Source organism: Vidua macroura, chromosome 5 (genome assembly GCF_024509145.1).
Source record: "Vidua macroura isolate BioBank_ID:100142 chromosome 5, ASM2450914v1, whole genome shotgun sequence".
NCBI classification, from domain to species: Eukaryota; Metazoa; Chordata; class Aves; order Passeriformes; family Viduidae; genus Vidua; species Vidua macroura.
The window spans coordinates 42,546,073-42,563,770 of NC_071575.1; the positions used below are offsets into that span (position 1 = coordinate 42,546,073).

The following is a 17,698-nucleotide window of genomic DNA, read 5'->3' on the forward strand; positions in this document are numbered from 1 at the left end:
AGACTCCTTTACTGAAAGCTCAGGCTGACGCTGGAAAATCCTGGTATCTGGTATCTGCAAACATTTTTTTGCTTTGTTTTGTTTTCCTATCGACCTCGCTGGAAAAGCAGTGGAGAGCTTGTGTCAGTTCTGTGACCCTTCAGAACTGAAAAGTAATGCGCAGGGACACTTTGGTCTCTGAAACGTGAACAGGGCAACTTCTCAGACTCTCCTAAGACTTACTGCCTTTTTGGGGCCACTTCAACAACGATGAACCCTGAACGATTGCTCCCTGCCAGGGAAACTCTTCAGACCATTCCCTTCAAGGACTGTGTGCTAGCAGAGGTCAAGTAAAGAGAATGATGGAGGACTATTTTCGTGGCTCTGGTACTACTTATACCAGGACCTCTGTACACAACCATTAACTAAAGCCAACAGCGTTTCGAGATAATAACGCAAGAGCCGTGGAACTCGGAGCAGCCCAGAGCACGGAACTGCACCTGGCACGGAACAACAGTGGCTCCATCCAGATCCACCTTCTCCAAGGTCACCTCGCTCACAGCTTCTTGCAGGCCCGTGTCTGATGACGGCAAGCGCGGCGGCACGGTTTGTGCTCCGCTGCTCTCCGCCCACATTTCCCGGCGGAGCTCGCCGGGGCGGGGGCCGCGGACCGCGGCTCCGCTCGGGCTGGGCGCGCTGGCAGGCTCGCCGCCCCGCGGGGATGCGCGCAGTGGTCCGGGGGCGGGATCGCGCCTCGCTCCCCCCAGAGCTGCGGCCTCAGCCCGGCCCCGCCGCCCGCCTCCCTCCCTGCCCCACTGTCAGAGCCGCCCGCCCGCGTGGCAGCGGGCACAGCGGGGCGTGTGGCGTTTCCCTGCGGTGGCTGCTTTGGTACTGGGGGACGACAGCTGTGTCCCACGCGGTGTCCGTCCGTCCGTCCATCCATCCATCCATCCATCCATCCATCCATCCATCCCTGAGTGGGCGGCGGCTCGTGTGTGTGTGTGACTGACAGTGAGGCGCGCACAGCGCGGGGGCAGCCGCTCGCACGCAGCCCGCCGGGGCCACGCCGGCGCGCCCCGGCTGCGGCAGCCACTTCTCCGTCCCCTGGAGCCCTCCCCGGTGGGGACAACCTCAGCGGCCTCGCTGCTCGTCCTCCTCCTCCCTCCTGGCGGGTAGGTTACATTACCTGGTCTCTAGCTCGGACTGGATCTAATCCCGCGGCCGCCGCCGGCTCCTTTCCCGGCCGCGGGGATGAGTGGGGGGATTAATTTATTTATTTTCCATGAGGTGTCCTCTGCAACGGAGTAGCGGCGGGAGAGCCCGGGCCGGGCGGCAGGGAGGGAGGCCCGGGCGCTGCTGTCCCGGGGGTGCTGCCGGGGAGCGGCCGAGGCGCTTCAGCACCGGCGCGGGGGGGCGGGGGCTGCAGAGGAGACGCCTCCCGGGCTGCCCAACCCGGCTCCGCGGGGCTGGCGGGGGCGCGGCGCCCGGCCCGGGGAGAAGGGGATGGAGCCAGCGCCAGCGCGGGAGGTGGGACAGGACGGGATGTACTGGGCTGGGGCGGGCGGGCAGCGCCGGGCCCTGTGCCCCTGGGGCCAGCCGTGAGCGCTCCCAGCCCGCCGCCTCCCCGCCCACCTGCCCGCCCCGCCGCACCCGGAGCCCCCTCGCGCGGAATTGCGGCCGGGGGACAGGAGGGCACCTCACTTGTGGCAGCGCGAAACGTGTCCGTACCCCGTCCCACCCCGATCTCCTCTTCAGCACTGAGGGTGCCAAGTATTTCACATTAAAGGCAGTTTGCGCTCTCTGGTCCACCAAAAGTCTAAAAAACGGTGTATCGGTTTCCTCGTGTTAGGGGAAAAATAAAAAGTAAATTAACCGAATTCGTTTTGTGCTCAATGCAGGACCTTCGCCTTCTGAAACGGGAACTGAAATTTGGCTCGTCAGCATCGAGTTGCTGATGAAAATCTTGATCACCTCAGCATTTGTCATCTTTTTGTCTCCTTAAGAAAAAAAAAGTTAGGAGAAGTGTTTTGTATGTATGATAAACATATTTATGAAAGCGACTGCTAAATTATCCAGAAATCCTGTCCTTAAGGTTAAAATCCTGTAAGGAAATAGATAAACGTAATCATATAATTGCATAATTAAAGCCTTTACCATAATACCTATTCTCATCTAAAGGCTGCACATTAAGTGCAGTACTTAAGTACTGTGAGGAGTCTAGAGTAATTACAGTTGTTGACATTGTGTTGTGAAATGTACAAAATGAAATGTTAATATTATATTAAAAAAAATACTTGATTTCAAGCACTTTGTTAGAACTTTATGATCAGGATCATTACGGGCATGTTAGGAGCTGAGATTGCCTGTGTATGGGTAGGAGGAGAACTTGGGCTGTAGTTGGGAGTATTCTAGTTTCCTCAGCTGCTAGTCAAGGAAGGAAAGACTTGAACTTGTGCAGTTTATTTTTGTCTGTTTACTTTCCATTAATAACACTTGAATCCCTTAGTTAGAATCAGCCACAATGAACAAAAAGTTTTGAAAAATAATCTGAAAAGGAGCATATTACCCTTCAAAAAAAAAAAAAAAAAAAAAAAACAGCAGCATGAATAGCAATACTTATTACATCAAAGAATCCATCCAGAGATGACTGCTGTCTGAAACACAGATTAATAGAAATCATGTTTCTTTGTCTCCTTTTCTTATTAATTGATTTGCTTTTATGTGAGAAGTGATAGGAACTTTTCTATGTTTTAAACTGTAACCATTAAATCAGAAGACACAGATCTGGAAATATCAGTAATGTAACACTTAAGCATTCCTTCATTCTTTAGGATGTTATTGTTATTATTTATGTATCATCCATTTCCAGGCCAAGTCTTTCAGGAGGGAATACTTTGTCACATGTCTGTAAGGCAGCCAGCTTTACAGAATCTGCCCAGAGATTCTGGCACTGTACTCATAAGGAACAGTAAGTAGTTAACTGGTAGAGAGAGCAAACACTGTTCTTCCTGAAACAAACTGAGCAGTGTGGAGTCATTTTTGTGACATTGCATAAGCTAAGTAGTACTTGAGTTATATATCTGAGTCCAGGGGCATTTTTAGGAGCAAACATGGTGACTGCCAGGGCAGCTAGTGGAAGTCACAGTTGCATTAATTTAGGTAGCAATATCAGTCATGTCTTTGTGCAAGTCTGTCAAAGGAGCCTGTGCCCAGCACCCTCACAGTCGCAGTGTTTGTCCTGGCAGCAAGTTGCACTACAGGCTTTGGAAGACCAAGGACCCATGAGGGGCCCACTAAGCCTGTTGGAGGGGAGAACAGACACTAAGTCATGACTCTTGGGCATGCAAGCAAAGAAAGCTTGGGTACTGTTGCCCATTATCAAACTCTTCCAGGCAGGCCCACAATTACAGGGTAAAAAATGTTGAATTTAGGATGAAATTGGATGTAAAATCTTTTTTTAAAAAAGCTTCCAGTGCTGAAATCAAAGTTGTATACTTGGCATTACAGCAGTCTAAAGCTGTCTTCCATATTCAAACATTTTTTATGCCCTGAAGAAAACTGTAGGCCATATAGGACCTCAGACAGTTCCTGTAAAATGCAAAGCATCTTTACAATGCCCTTTACAGTGAAATAGTAAAGTTTACATGCTGTTTTATACAATTTTCAGAAAGTAATTTTCAAAGAGAGCTGAAAAATAAATACATGAAGATAGAAATGATACCTGGTTTTCATTGCATACTTCTATTTCCTCCATGGATATGGCCTAACTAAAATAAATATATATTTATTTATAAATGTATACTATATATTGCACACAATAAATTCTACACAATGTAAAATTTATAATTTTATATGTGGTAAGGTATATCACTTATACATATATATATATACACACAACTTATATGTGGTAAGGCATATCACACAGACAGTATTTGCTGTACTACACAGTACATGCTGCATGCTGTATGTAACACAGTGTTACATACAGCACAAGTTGATGTATTCTGTGCTTCTAAATAAATTTGTATTTATATTATACTGCATATATTAACAGCTATATAGATATAGCAGATTGTATTATCATACATTAACAATTACAGGCATAAACATCTTCTGTATATACCTATGTGCCTCATGCAGCTTCTTTCAATGCCTCTTTTCAGACCACTCTCTGTAGGAAAGGTGATCTTAATTGACTCACTGTTGCTGTGTGCTTCATTGCATTTGGTGTTTTCTAGAGGAAGGCAGATTTAGTACATAAGCTAGCTGCAGGTATAACAGTGTGGGATTCTGGCCCACAGTTGGCACAAATTCAAATATAGTATGTTAAGTGCCTCCAGCCTGCTTAAAGTCACAAAAATTACCATAAGCCCTCAAACTAGAAATTGATATATGAATTAATTTTTTTACTTGGACTTTGATTGCAGTGATATCATGTTTTTAAGTCAATACAGTGAGTGTCTGTAGAGTAAAGGTGCTGAAGTGATTTGGTTCTCAGTTGCAGATTGAAAAACCCTGTTGGCATTCTGCATTTTTCCTATCTTGGTGCACCTTTGCTGTAGGAAGCCCATTATTCAAATTAAAAATATTTAATGAGAGATAGCAATTAATAATTTCTGAGTGAATTTTAAGAAGCTACTAAAGGTTCAGAGGTCTGTGTGCATGGGTGTGTGTCTGTGTATGGGAGTGTGGCATTCTGTATTTTGCAATGAACTAATTGTTAAGAAGAAATTAAATCAACTGTTAAGAAGAAATTAAATCAACTAATATGTGTATGAAAAGAGCCACCTCTCTGGTTGTTAATTTTGTGTCCAGTTGATAGATTTCTGTGAGGTTGTATGTTAAACACTATCATGTTTGGTTGTAATGGCTTGAGACTTTTTTTGTGATATTAACATAAAAGACTTCTAAATATTATTTTTTCACTAGAGAAAAAGAAAATGCCACAAATGTTGACTACCTGATGGTACTTTTTGTATGTCTCTCCATTAACAGTTTGGGTAAGTCCCCTGCTGGAATAGTCCCTTTTCACCACATGCACTTGTCACGCAGTTTTAGCTGAATCCAGAATTTTACAGGTCCTTTTCTAAGCTTAGAACTTCTCTGTCACATTACAGGTTGTATCTTTTTGTCACAGAGTCTGAATCTAAAGGGTACATGTTTATGATCATGTGTTGTTCTGGCCTACGTCAGATTACATTCTGATTACGTTCTATTTTTTCTGCACTGATTTCAGTTCCATAAATACACATCTCAAACTTCTCTCATGTCCATAAGCAGGCTGCTGTGGTGTGTATTCTTGTCATCTCCAAGTGATATAAAGGATAATAACATGAGTATTATATTGGCAAATCATCTTGACCACCTTCTGTAAGCTTTATATCAACAGCTAGTAACTGTTAGTCTGTGTCTCACTCCACCTTCATTCATGCACACAGATAGCTCTGTCACTAGCATAACATTTAATCCTAGTCCTGTTAGTGAAAGAGATACATATACTTCAAGTTTTGTGATAAAATTCATATAAATATAACTAGAACGTAGACTTCTATTACAATATATAGCCAAAGCATGTCTTTCCATTGAGGTTCATTTTCTCTGTAACCATCAACCATGGCCCAATCAAATTGTTTTCTTTTGCAGCTCACAGTGACACAGAACACAGCACATTGTAACTACAGGAACAGACTCGACTGTGAAAGATCTCTATCAGGCATCACAGAGAATTTGAGGCAGCTGGCAGTTATCAGCTGAAGCAGTAAGCCAGTAGAACTGTACAAGCTAAATAGATAATTGAAAAGCAATCTGGAAACCTGGGAGAGATAATAAGCCTCTCTTCTAGAAGGGAGGTAACAACTCAGGTAGGTCACAAACGAACACAACTCCCAGATCAGTGCTTTGCCTAATAACACTGAAAATACAGCAGCAGTTCATGCCTGTCAGTTCTGAAGTAGTATTGAAATTGTTGTTGGAAAAGCACTTTGGCATATTCAGTTATACAAATCATTATTGCAATAGAGTGAAGAAGATTTGTACTGCTGAAATACAGATGACCAAAATCCCAGGAGCAGCAAGGCCCTTTGTTAAATTACAGTTGCCAAAATAGAAAACTAGTTGCTCACGCTTTTTACCATCCATGCTACTTTGTTTATACTGCTGTGCAACCCCTAGTATTCCTGCCGCACTGACCATGGTTGTCTGTGGGGCAGTGACTTCTTTTTTTGTGTAATTTATATTTATATTAAGATAATGTAACTATTTTTGTTTTATTTACCACGAGCACAGAGAAGGGAGGGGAAAGGCCAATGTCGGTAAGTAAAAGAATGTGTTGATCTTAGTAGCTGCATTTTAAAAGAATCCTAAAGAGTCTGACTTTCAGTTCAAGTTACTCTTATGATTCTCAAATTTCTGACTACAGAAAGTGTGAAATCTTGCATGAACATGCAAGAAAACTGATACCATTTGGTAAATCCCCTTGCTAGGTTCTGGTCTCTTGTAGCAACGGAAAGAGTATGAGATATTTTTGTGAGAGTGGGCACAGAAAATAAGCTTTTGGCCTTTTTCAAAAAAGAAAGTAGCATATTTCCATCAGAGAAGTGCTTGAATTGATGCACTGACATCTGTTTATTTTGTTAAACCACTCAGGTAGATCACAGGAAATAACTGATGCCAGTGTAATATTAATTCTTGTGGAGCTGAACAAAACAAACAAACAAACAAAAAACCACCAAACAACCAACACAACAAAACAAAAAAACAAAACAAAACCAAAAAAAAGGAAGACTCTTGCTGCTCAATTTATTTTGAAAGATGCTTTTAAAAATCTGTCTCCAAAAAATCTGTGTAAAAAATTCTGTCCATTTACACTGAAAGAACATAGAGCAAAACACATAAATCAAAGTTTTTTATTATATTATTTGCTGCAATTACAGTGGCAGTTACAGTATTAGTTGCTACAGTACAGTAGCTAGGAAAGCAGCATAGTAAATTCACAAAATCCATTAACAAATATTTGCATGTGTCCATGCAAACATCTTGTTGCAGAAATAATGTGATTCATTTGAACAGTCTGTGTAAATCTTAAAAAGTAACTGCTGTTTTTATGTTTTAGGTATTGTTCTAATATCTGTTTTACAATGGTACTAGGATGAATTAGTTGTGCGCATATGTAAATTCTGCTTCTATGTATTGACTGTTGAGGATGTTTTCCTTTCATATCTCATTCTATGACTGCTAAAACAAAAAAAAAAAGGCAAAGTTTTAAAGTTTACAAAGGCATGAAAAGTTTTAAATTACCATTTGCTGTTTTGAGGCCTGATTCATCTTTCCATTATAATCCTAGTGATAGACTTTGGTCAGTCTAGAGCCATTTTTTATACCAGTTTTTCAGTTTAGATCCAAGTGTACAATTGTAAATTACCATTGTGTTGTAAGATATGCCTAACTTCATTAGATTACAAAACTTCTTATGTAGCAGGAGAATTTCTCTTTCTGACTTACTTATTTTTATTTTCTTTTAAAAGAAGATGAAATAGCCAAAAATTGCTTTTTAGATAAAATCCCAGAATCTGCCTAAATATTTATTATATAAGAATCCAATATAGTAATAATTATAATCTAAAAAGATATTGGCATCATGCTGTAGTAAACAGTGCAAATAATACTTAGAATAATATGCAGAGTCAGAAGTAAGAAAGCACCACTCAGAGGGAAGCATCCTTATAATTAGGATAGAAACTGATCTATTTTACTTTTTACTCTCTCTTATGAAGCCTTTGAGTATTTCAGTCTTTTTCTGTGCTGTGATCCAGATTCAACAGGAAAAGTGAAGAATAAATAGTTCAGCTCAGGCTCACACTGTGTAGCTGAGATTTAGGCTCTACTGTAGTAGGTCTGAACAGAGGAAGATCTTAGAAACTCTTTATGGTCAAGTTCGCTAATTCTGCATGAAGGGAGAGATCCTTCATTATCTGGTTGTGCTCAAATATTAAGTCAGTGCTCTACATCTCAGGGGATGAAGGTGTCTGTTCTATATAGGCACATGACTTAAATTAACTGTTCAGACAAGCATCATGTCTGAGTGTTTCCAAAGCTCTTTGCTCTACCACCAGGAAAAAGGAAAAGGCTTCCCCCTAAAGGGTTCTGAATTTCATCATGGAGGCACTTAAACCCCTGCTTGTTTGAGAGCTGGCTGCCTAAGGAGCTACATGTGAACCCTCCTGCAGCTATAATATTCTGAATAAGGCCCTTGAGCATAGATAGGTTTGCAGAAATGTTAAGCAACAATGAGCATACTCTGATGGGATCATATTCTGCACTCAAGGTAACATGACAATCCAGCTTCTGAACAGGTTCACAGAACATAGTGAATTTTTTGAATACCATAAGTACATTGAACTAATCTTCAGTACTTTGCTTGTTATTCATTGTGATGAAAGCACTGGAGTATATGATCAAAATCATCCATTAAGAACTTTCACTTCATGTCATTATGTTTTCTTATTATAATCCTGGTTTACTTTGCAACTCACTTCTGGGATAATCACATTTTTACAGAGTGGGTAAAGCCTTAGAAATAGAAGTATGATTGGAATACTAGTGCTTGGCATGCTTCAAAACTGTAAAAATCATCAGTATATAATGTATTTACTTTTTTTATTGATTAGGTCAAAAATGCGTGTCTACATTTTGGAGGACAGATATCAAACAAGTTCTTCTCCTAACACACAAATCAACAGCAGGAGACTTTTGAAGAAGAAAACACACAATATTTACATGTGTGGTTCTAAAGTCTACTATAAGGAAGCAGAAGTCAACTTTCCATTTGGGGAAGGTCATAGATTGCTAATCCAAACCCTGTTTTCCCAACAAATGGCAATTTGTTTGTAGGTATTCACATATGTCCTCTTACTTTTTGGTGACTTTCTTGCTCTTTAACAATAAGGCCTGATGTAACTTATGATGGTGCCCCAGGATCACACTGTTTTGTTTTGTTTATTCCACAAAATCAGTAATAATAGTTTCTTTTTTCCCATTTACATTTTTTTTGTCAGTTATTGTCTCATTGTCAGTAATGTCGTTGAATGCACAAGTCTGATACTGAATTGGTATTCAAATACCTACTTCTTATCAAATAGCTTGAATTCTGCAACAATTTATTGTGGTCTATGGTGAGACTTAGGTGCAGATTGAGACATCTTAGGCATCTATATGGAAGAGCTCAGGTGTAAACTATATGTGTAAACTCTTGCTCTAGACAAGAGTCAATGCAATCTGTGGACCCCTCTTGGTGCCTTGTCTGCTGATGAACTGCTTTGCAGATGTTTCAGAGGGAACTGAGTTGTTCTCTGAGCTCCATCTGAACACAGACAAAAATTATAGCATCATGTGAAATGTACTGTCAGTTTCTGTCTTGCAGCTCTCTACAGGATGAGATTCCCAGAAACTGGAAAAATACATTTAAAAATATATTTTAATCACTAAGTTCCTGACAAAAATAGTGAAAAGAACTTTCTCCCAAAGACAAATCAGGATTCCCTAAAAGTGTTGGATCTTTGCTTGTCATTTACTGTGACTCATGCACATCATACAGCAGTACCCAAAGCTATTGGCCAGGTAAAGCAATCTGGATATCTTTGTATGCTTTTGTTCTGAAAATGTGTATCGATGTACATCTTGGATCTCTCAGGCTTCTTCAATACATTTAAGATATTAACAGGATTATTTGAGTTGGTAACCTGAAATAATCTGACACTGCATTTATTGATGCAGAAGATTATTCTGAAATTTGTGTCCAAATGTCTTACTTACTTTACAGTTCCATATGAATAAAATATTTTGCTTTGAACATAGTTTTTCATTTCCTTTGTAGTGATTCTGTCTACTGGGGAGTCATTCATCCCTTATCCTAGAGATTTTTGCTTCTCAGCACTGACACCAGAGGGTTTTTTAGAGCATTGGGTTAATCTGAAGATCTCCAGCTAATATACTATGGAGCAGGTTGGAAGCAACCATAAAATAAGATCAGAAAGCAATAGCAGAGAACACAGTTCAGGTTATGGTCAAACTAAGGTTACACAGTGTAGCTACTGCCCCAGCTACAGAGACAGAACCTAGACAGCTGCAGAGCAGTGGCAGCCAGCCAGCAAGCCTGAATAGATGAAGATAAGGCCAAGAGGAGGAGGACTTAAATCTCAGATATTAGCTGCTCTAATATAGAATGAACCAGCTATATAATAACCTTACATACCCAGAAAAGAACTAGAACAGCTAGTTGGAAACAAAGTCCTTGAAGTTCCTTGTGCAACTTTTCAAATAGAAATGATCATAGCCAAATTACTTAAAAATATTAGCTTTTAAGATGTACTTAGTCGTAAAAAATTACATATACTAGGTACATCATAAACAGTCTTCGCCCTCAAATACATCTTATACTCAGTAATTTTATTTTTTTTTTAATGTGAGGCCATTAAGTTGAGGCTGTGACTTCACAGGCACATTACAGTTTATGCAAAGGTAATCTTGGTTTTCCTTCTTTGGCTGGGAATTAGAATCTGTTATCCCAGCTATACTGGTTTTAGTATCCTAAGTAACCCACTCTTTGTGTGGGCACTCTGCTGTGCCTTGTGTACTTTAATTGTTCTTTCAACAAACAAAAATTATTTATAAAAACTCCATTTCTCTCTGAAAAGTACATTTTTCAGATGTAATGTGTAAGCTGTCTGCTGTCTGAAAAGATTATTTTTCCCATTCTATTTATAAAGGATATTATTGCTTCACAGGATAGTTGCAGACCCTGACACAAAGATATGGCAATTGAAAACCAGGCAATTAAATAGCTCAAAAAGGAAGAAAAGAAATGCAATTCAAAAAGATCTATGCAGAGAGCCCATAGCTGTCTGCAACCCTCCCCATTACTCTGTGTAGGTAGTACTCAGGATTAGCAAAGAGAAACAAATGATGTCAGAACCAGTCCTCTAAACCTTTTCAATTTTCCAGTATGAAAATATCCTGTAGAACTGTGGTGTAGTATTGGATATGAAACAAATTGTTTGGGATTCTTTTTAATGTCAATAGATTTTTTTTCATTAAATTTTAATTCATCTGTGCTGTATACTGTGCATATTTTTTTCCTATTAAATAAAAAATCTTTCCTGATAAGGACATCTTTTCTGAAAGCACTTCTTAAAATAGACTAGCTTGATGCTGTGGATAGTGCTTTGACATTGAAGAAAACCAGTGAGATGCAAACAAATTCTTGCAAGGCTGGAATTGATGCCTGTATACTTTAGAAATGGTTTGACTCATTAATAGATTAATAGGCTGCACAGCGAGCTGGATCTTTGAAAGAAGTCAGTGAATTAAGGGCAGACTATTACCCTGTAGCTCCCATTAGCCTGCACATTAACCATCTAGATCTACAGATATTTCTGTCCCATACAAATCACTGGAATAATGAGTATAGGTTTTATATAAAACCATCATGGAATAAAATTGAATGTAGGAACATTTTACGACTACTGCAGTTAGAATGGCCAAAAATAACCATACATTTGAATACAGCTTTGTCAGGATTTTTATTCTCAAGAGCACACCTATTCACAAATCTGAGGTAGCTGAATATCAGAGAGTTAGGTTTCCTGGTATGGTTTGGTTTTTTTTCTGTAATAATCCATAAAATCATTTAACTACTTTCATAGAAAAGTACAATTTGACAGATCTGATAGAAAATGTACCTGCTCTTGGCTGAGGGCAAAGGAATGGCTAAGAGGACTTGCCATCTCTGATTGCAAGCTACTCTTGCTATCCTTTCTCTTTCAAACAGTGATGAGTTGTGGTGACAGACACAGTGAAATATAGCAGCCCCTTTCAAAGGGCTTATAGTGTTCTGTGTGTGCAGCAAGGTCATAGGAAAGGTCAGCAAGGTCACAAACATTCCACATTGAAGAGTTTCATCATGGGGAAGAGCCTTTGCCCATGGCATTTTGAATTTCATTTACTCTACATGAGATTCATAAAACCAAATGAAACTTGCAAAGTAGTGGCTACTTTGGAGCTAAGCATCTTGGCTTATTCTTAATGATTAGAAATAGGTATCTGAAGGACACAGTTAATTTCATCAAAAAGGTCTAAAATGGGTCGATGGAATTGTGTTCTGGAGCTACCCATTTGTCTCTATTGACTACAAAGACAAGCCAGTGTGTTGGTACAAGTATAAACAGCGTCAGTTTAAAAATCTTAAGGTAAATGAAATTTCTTTATTTCTGACTTTTCCCTCATTTGCATATTGCCATCCTTTTTCATGTGAAGAGGAATCAGTGGACTCCAAACAGATTTATCATAATGCCTTTAGCTGATTTTTGACTGCTCAATAGCTAATTATATCCACTTTATGTCCTATAGTACAATAACTTGTCACAGACTTCAAATTTTGGGTGATAATTCTGCATTAGATAAGCACATTGTTCATTAAACTGAAGAAAATAAAACCAAAAAGCCATGTTATGCATGCTAACTTATGAATTTCCAGGGTAACAGACATTCTTCTACAGTCTTCAACATTGAACAGTGACAAAAATGGAAAAGATGAAGATTGCAATATCTTCTCTGATTTTATTTTAGATGCAATGAGAGAAATTTCAGCCTGGTCCTGCCTGCCCATCAATGTATGCACCTAAACATAAAGACAAAACTTTGTTGGTCACTTCACTTAACTGCAGTTTGCTAAAGTACTCCAAAGTTGCTAACATGGTCCATTTGAAAAGCGTGCTTTGAAAGGATCCTGTAGTGTGGATGTAATATGCAGTGGAAGCTAAAAAATAGCACAATTTTGCTGTACTTGTATTGTATTTGTACATCGTCTTACAGATGTTGTGAACCCCCATAAAGCTTTGCAGGAACAGGAGTGTTTTATTCATTGGCAAGCCCAAAGCTATGGCTAATGAACCCAGGCCAGCAATGCAGCTGCCCTCAGCTGAGCTGGGATATTCATGGAGAAGATATTTTTTGATGTGTGCAACATCTCTTTGCTGAGTGTGTTCAGAATTGGCACAGGTAGAAATAGCCAATGTTCAGCTATTTTCTGCTTTGATAGGAAATACTTGTGTTCAGTGAGTTTTTTTCTCTCACATATGACATCTATATTCTCAGTTTCTTACAGACTTCTTAAAAATTAGCTAACCAGAGTTACAAAAATACAGTAAAAGAAGTAATATTCATTTAAAAACCCTGCCTACCAGTCATCTTGTAGTGATATGGATAATTTAGAATTGTCAGATTAAATAAGGCAATGACACTCAAAGGATGTATAAGGTAAATTGGATGTATATATAATGAATTCCATTTCCATTCATTTCTCAGTGAGAATTTTTAAAGGAGAGAAAGTTATAATTATAGTCATGTTTTGAGTAAACACAATGAGACTGATTTCTTATTTATAAACCAACACTCATGTTTTGTTGTGCACATATGACTATACTGTTAATTTTTTGTCTCAGAGAAGTGTGTTATAGTACTTTTATCATACATTTCTGTCATTATCCTGAACAAAAGCATTGAAGATATTGTGGCTTCAAAACATTTTAAAAAGGCCACCCAAACAAGCAGCACACCCTTAAAAAAAAAAAAAAATCCAAGAATTCTGATGTAAGAAATCTCTTTCTGTATTGGAGTAATATTTGGGGTAATTTATTGGTGTTTTTTTCTGAATATTTCATTTTGCTACGGGTATGGTAATTATTTTTATTGTGAATGAACTCAGAATTGTTCAGATTGGCAAATGAGTGCTGTTCTAAATCTTAATAATGAAAGATCAATAAGTGATTCTAAAATTACTTGTGACAGATCTCAGCAATAACAGAGGAATATAGTTTTCAATTAATTTGTGTATTTCAGTGCTTTTATGTCAATGAGACTGATTATATGTTATGGCTGTGCAAAGAATTGATTTTTAATTTAGCTTCCAAATTAAGCAATATAAATAATTTTTTTTTTCTGAAAAACAAGTGTTTTGCGGTTGGAGTTTTATTTTTCCACTTTAGATCCGAGAATAATGAAAAAAAATCACTTAGTTTGAGACTAAGGTGTCTTGTGGCCACAAGTCACAAAATCACTTATTGATCTTTCATTATTAAGATTTAGAACAGCACTCATTTGCCAATCTGAACAATTCTGAGTTCATTCACAATAAAAATTATTACCATACCCATAGCAAAATGAAATATTCAGAAAAAAACCACCAATAAATTACCCCAAATATTACTCCAATACAGAAAGAGATTTCTTACATCAGAATTCTTGGATTTTTTTTTGTATAAACAGTTTTCTTGAAACACAGGTAAGAAAAAACAAAGAAGATGGACCAGATTCAGAAAAATCTGCTGGAGAAAGACAAATATTTCTTTCTGAGTGTTATAACATCTATTTGTACTGTGCACCTTAGATTTAGTTTTCAGTTCAGCTTACAGGAATTTAATCTTAAACTTCTCTGATCCTAAATGCCAAGTTGTGAATGGTTTTGAAAAGAGGACAATTATACCATAATTAAGAAAACCCCCATCTCATCTCTTCTCTTCTCTTCTCTGCATTATTGTCAGAATATCTATAGCCCCAGGAGAAATTAATAATTTAAACTATGAAATAAACTGGTTTCACATTCCTACCCTCAATCAGAAAGAGAACAAACCTGAGTTCAGGCAAGAACCATAACAGGTGGGATGTGGAGCGTGTGAAGGCTGGGAAATTTATGGATAGGATATCCACATATTGGGGATACTCCATTTTATATGAGACATCACTGAGTCAGAGGGAGCAATAGCTTGATAATATGGGGTTCAGAAAACCTTTCCAGAACCACTGGATTTAGAAGCACAAATAAAATACAACAGAGTTAAAGCTAAAAATGCTCTCCCCATCTCTGCATTGTACCCTGAAGTTAAGATGCTAACCCAGGATCTGTGAGAAAGCTGGGAATTGACTTGTGTACTGCCATATTTTGTATGAATGTCAGGAACAATAGATTAAACAGGCATAATAATAGTCCTTCATTTGTGTGTATGTAATGAAATTTTGAAAATTCTGGTAATGAGCACATTTGGCTTGCGTTCACATCATCTTGAAGGGACTGAAAATACATTTTGTGGAAGAATTTATACTTTGTCAAATTATCATCATCATCACCATCATCTCTACATGTCTTCTCATCTGACATCAGCCTTAGCTGCAGTCCTTCAATGGATGAAGACGGAGCAGAAATAAAAGATACCATTGGCCACACTTAGCACAATAAGGGTGTTTGATATGGAGTATGTTTCATTTTGCATCATGTTACTTAATTACTGCAGTTACAGGAAAGGGGGGAAGAAATATTTCTAGTTTGTCAAATGCACCAAGTGTTGGACTTACAAAAGAAATACATTTGACTTTAAGAATTGAACAGCTTAAATGCAGATTCAGGGGAAATAAAAAAAAGAAAAAGAAGATACCGATGCATTGCAAATTTGGAACATGACTGTATGAAAAAGGGCAATTTGCAAATACAGCAGCGGTTCCCTGTATTCCTATGCTTATGGGCTGTAGTGACTTCCTTAACTTTCTTTGGACAGATTTTGTCTTCTTTGTCATGTACCTCAGTGTTTTGTAGACTGAAGAAAGGGGCATCAATCAGAATTACATCAGATCTTATTTCCTGCCATGTTATTACTTTACCTTCTCAATATAAAAGTCTTCTTTCTCTCTGTCCCACCTTCACATGTACAGTTACGCATAGAAAATTAAGAATAAATGAGTTTTCATAATCTGATGGTTTCAGTTTGTGGATGAGATTAGAACCTAAACTAAATCCAAATTAATAAGAGGAAACAAGAGGCCATTTTAACCCATTAGTGTCACATAAACTTTTTTTGAAAGAAGGAACATGAATGATGTGAATTATATTTGTTTAAACTAAAGTAACTCTTGATTATGCAGTTTTGAAATTTCTAGGGAAGTCATGAAAGTGTCTTACTGAGACCCTAAAATTTCTTGGAGAGGAAGTGTGCATGTGCAGTACTATCAGAGGTTTCTTTCTGTAAGTCTCAGAAAGAGGATTTCAAAGGACATTTTTCACAATCAAGTATAATTATCTGCTATTTCTGACTACATTGTTTCAATAATTTTTACGATTTGGACATCAACATTTAAATGAACTTTTCTTCCCAGAGTTCCTCAATATTTTCTTCCCAAAGATCCTCACGCCAAATGGATGCATTTTAGAGCTTCTCTTAGCTGTTAAGTGTTATGATCTCTTTCTACTGAAATGGGATACAGTATTAGCCACATCCAAGTTTTTTGTCTACTCTCCTTACATATTAATCTTTATGTTATTTTGACATTGCTTTAAAATTAAGCTCTGAATTAACTTTTTGAATATATGTTTTCATTTTTGTATTCAAGCTTCAAGTTGCTTCCTGTAGTTATTGACCTATTAGCTATGTATTGACTCAAGAAAGGATAAAACTTATCCATTCAAAGACCTCATGATGTAAATTTGAGTGAAATATTTTCTTTCACTCCACTATGTAGTTAGATAAAGCTGTCCATTAAGAAATGTATTAACACAAGTATTTTCATCAATCTTTTCATCAAAAGTTTACCCTGGTTCTTAACTGAGGCCATTCACCACAGCAGGCAACCATTGATTTAGCAATTATCTTGGGATGTCTCATGCAGAGAACAATTTTTGAAACATGCCATAAGAATTTTGCCAAAAGACAAGTAGTTATCCTCTCCAAAGCTGATCATTTTTTGTTCCATTTGCAGAGCCCAGGTAGATTCTCTCCCTGCTTTTTTCCCCTTCAACTTCCTATGCAAAAAAAAATACAATTCTTAACTCCTTCAGCACTGAGTTTCCTACTCCCTACAGCTATTCTAATTCAGATAGTAGCCTTTATATTATTTTTATGGAGCAATGTCTTTTGCTAAGACCTTTAAAAGTGATTTTCTGTGATGCATGTAGATTGAATTTTCTGTCCTATATTTCCATACCTGAAACTGATCAAAATGTTTCAGAAGACACATACTCTTCTGCTATTTTGAATCTGGAGATGTCTGTATGTAATGAGCCCCTCTTTTTCTGTCTAGAGCTTTGTAGTAATGTCTATGATTGCAGACTTATTTTGTCTTGAAAAGCACTGCCTTTTCTACATTTGAACTCCATTATGTTTTAGAAACCTAAAGATTGTTCCTCAAAAGATCCAATCCAGAAACTGCTTGTTGGACAGTCTCATGAACTGGCGAGAGAGTTCAACCTATGACAAGACACAACTGCTTCCTTCAGAAACCGTTGCCTGGAAAAAATGTGATTACTGGGGTGCATTCACTTGTCACACTGCTTAGAGGTTGGAGCTTCCTGGTGGAAGGCAATATACATAGGTTTAATCTCTCCCTAGATAATTTATGCACATCACATTTAGCGTAGGATTAAAACAAAATAATAATGCCAACAACATTATTCACCCACTATGAAACCTATCCAAAGCTAACATTTTTAGCTGGGTGCGTTGGATATCACTGTTAGCCCCAGCTAAGCTATTGTTTCATTAGGAGGCAGTTTACTTGAGATATGAAAGCTGTTGATTTAAGCTTGTTGGAGTTGAAGGGAAAGACATAATTCTCTGCAACATATTTGTATAGTGAGCTACATTCAAAGGGTAGCATTAGATGTGCTTTAAAAAAGTTGAGA

General features: G+C 38.2%; 1 protein-coding gene and 1 long non-coding RNA gene across 3 annotated transcripts in view; one reads left to right on the forward strand and one right to left on the reverse strand.

The window, feature by feature from the left end:
* SLC16A7 (solute carrier family 16 member 7) overlaps positions 1 to 1,311 on the reverse strand; it is an 81,036-nt gene extending 79,725 nt beyond the window's left edge. The window contains exon 1 of the mRNA XM_053977552.1: positions 1,166 to 1,311. The gene's annotated coding sequence lies outside the window, so the exon portion shown is untranslated. The remainder of the gene's footprint in view (positions 1 to 1,165) is intronic.
* On the forward strand, positions 731 to 9,908 carry LOC128807289 (uncharacterized). Of its 2 annotated transcripts, none has more exons than XR_008437100.1 (4): positions 731 to 1,151; positions 1,878 to 2,008; positions 5,623 to 5,840; positions 8,646 to 9,908. It is a non-coding gene; the product is annotated as an uncharacterized LOC128807289 (long non-coding RNA). The 2 variants fall into 2 exon arrangements; XR_008437101.1 differs by having other exon boundaries at positions 732 to 1,151; positions 1,878 to 1,991.
* The last annotated feature ends 7,790 nt before the right edge of the window (positions 9,909 to 17,698 follow it).